This window comes from Sinocyclocheilus rhinocerous, unplaced genomic scaffold (genome assembly GCF_001515625.1).
Source record: "Sinocyclocheilus rhinocerous isolate Xijiao unplaced genomic scaffold, SAMN03320098_v1.1 scaffold3243, whole genome shotgun sequence".
In the NCBI taxonomy this organism is placed as follows: Eukaryota; Metazoa; Chordata; class Actinopteri; order Cypriniformes; family Cyprinidae; genus Sinocyclocheilus; species Sinocyclocheilus rhinocerous.
In genome coordinates this window covers 171,830-174,274 of record NW_015636692.1, presented here as the reverse complement: position 1 = coordinate 174,274, position 2,445 = coordinate 171,830, and the positions used below count along the sequence as shown (strand labels likewise).

The 2,445-nt window shown below is 35.0% G+C and overlaps 1 long non-coding RNA gene across 1 annotated transcript in view; it reads right to left on the bottom strand.

The window, feature by feature from the left end:
* The window catches only part of LOC107748031 (uncharacterized), a 26,153-nt gene that overhangs the window by 9,553 nt on the left and 14,155 nt on the right, over positions 1 to 2,445 (bottom strand). Inside the window, exon 3 of the long non-coding RNA XR_001640871.1 lies at positions 2,007 to 2,011. This is a non-coding gene — a long non-coding RNA (uncharacterized LOC107748031). The remainder of the gene's footprint in view (positions 1 to 2,006; positions 2,012 to 2,445) is intronic.

The window sequence follows — 2,445 nt, the reverse complement described above, 5'->3', positions numbered from 1 at the left end:
GCCCGCAGTTGATTTTGATATTCTAGGTATTATCAAATGGCCAGAGTTTTGAGAACGCAGCGGACGTGGAGGACTATAATGTAACAAGAGCTCGTTCAAATACTGAGGTGCTAAACCACTCAGGGCTTTATAAGTAATTAGCAAGATTTTAAAATCTGTACAATGTTTAATAGGGAGCCAGTGTAGAGTTGACAGAACCGGGCTAATATCCTCCTGAGAACCAGAAATAAAAAACTTTGAGAATTTAGTATTTTTTCATGTCATTACATTGTTTAGAGCATAAGAAAAAAAAATTTTTTTAAATTATATTTTATTCATATGTTATGCTATGTCCTCTGTAGAGGACACCAGGACTCAGTTTTTCTAAAAATAAAATGACAAGAATAGACATGAAAAGGCAAAAACAATGGGATTTTTTTTTTTTAAATCACCAATCAATTTTTAGGTTTCAGGATTTTTTTATACCCAACTTTGTTTAAGGATGGTTCTTAATTATGTTATAAAATATATAAAATGATTTGATATACCATTTTGCTTTATGCAATATGTGTGTAAAAATTCCTGGTCATACTTCCTGGTTCTAGTAAGAACTCTAGCTGCTGCATTTTGGACCAGCTGGAGTTTGTTTATTAAACGTGCAGAACAACCACCCAATAAAGCGTTACAATAATCTAACCTTGAGGTCATGAACGCATGAATTAACATTTTTGCATTTGACATTGAGAGCATAGATCATAATTTAGATATATTTTTAAGATGGAAAAATGCAGATTTACAAATGCTAGAAACATGGTTTTCAAAGGAAAGATTGCTATCAAATAGCACACCTAGGTTCCTGACTGATGACGAAGAATTGACAGCAGCCATCAAGTGTTAGACAGTGTTTTAGGTTATTACATACAGAGGTTTTTGGTCCAATAATTAACACCTCTATTTTTTCTGAATTTAGCATTAGGAAATTACTAGTCATCCAGTTTTTTTTTTATATCAGCTATGCATTCTGTTAGTTTTGTGAATTGCTATATTTCGTCGGGCCGCGAAGAAATATAGAGCTGAGTATCATCAGCATAACAGTGAAAGCTAACACCATGTTTCCTGATGTTGTCTCCCAAGGGTAACATGTAAAGTGTGAAAAGCAACGGTGCTAGTACTGAGCTTTGTGGTACTCCATACTGTATTTGTGATCGTCAGATAGGTAAGATTTGAACCATGACAATGCATGACCAAACATAAGTCTGAGCTCCACAGCAGTCAAGATTTATGACTGTTTATGGTGGAAAATTACATTTTCATGTCTTTGCTCAAAAAGTGGTTAACAGCTAATAAATAGATCATAACTGTACCATAAATATAGTTCGGTACCATAAAATCACCTAAAAATACAAAATATTAAATAAAACATTATGACACTAAACTATAGCACATTAATTTCAAATCGTTTGTTTTTGACCGCCACATGAGGAGCACCAGAGAGTGAAAATAATAGTTAGTTTACACCACAACTATAATGATAACGACACAGAGGAACAATATCGTTACAGTCACTTTTTTCCAGCTGATAAATAATAAAACTTTACTTTAAAGAGCATTTGAATCTGCAGACGACAAAACTGCAGCACACGCTTATAATAAACAGAACGTCATCGTTCGTTGGTGTAGACACTAATATAAATATCCTTATCATAATACTGTTCTTACTGTTCAGTTATTTTAACAGATCCCTGAACACATATTAAGGAGGTTTATTATTTTCCCATCCGTCAGCGTCAGAGTTTTGAGTGTTCATACTGTACTCATGTGCAGTATTCAATGCGTAAACTCTGCTCAGTGTGTGCATTTGCTTTATGTGTGGAATACCTAGATTAACATAGATTTAACAGGCTGTATCCCACAATGCAACCTTCCATTTCCTGTGATGAATGAACCGGATGTGAAGTCAGCTGTGATTTTTACATCACTCGACTTATTTGATCAGACCCAAAATTGGATTAAAAATGCAAAATAACAATTTCTAAGCAGTATCACTAGTTAAACTAAATGCAGTGTAATGTGTTCATGCGGCAGCAGTGTGAGTTTATCATTGCATACTGCAGACGTCATCAGCAGTTCTGTCAGGACCACTGTCGTCAAAGATGATTGACAATTAGCATACAGGTTGGATTGGCGGTATGGTTCCGTTCTGAGCATGCCTTAAGCAACAAGCATGTTGCCCTTAACCAATGACCAATCAAATATGTTGCCAAAACCTGCATAACCTGTAACAATTCTGTTGTTTTTAACAGTTGACCAATGGATATGTTGCCAATACCTTAAAAGCTTAAGCAGCATTCTCAATAACACCAGATAGACTTAAAGGGGTCATATGATGCGATTTCAATTTTTCCTTTCTCTTTGGAGTGTTACAAGCTCTTGGTGCATAAAGAAGATCTGTAAAGTTGCAAAGAC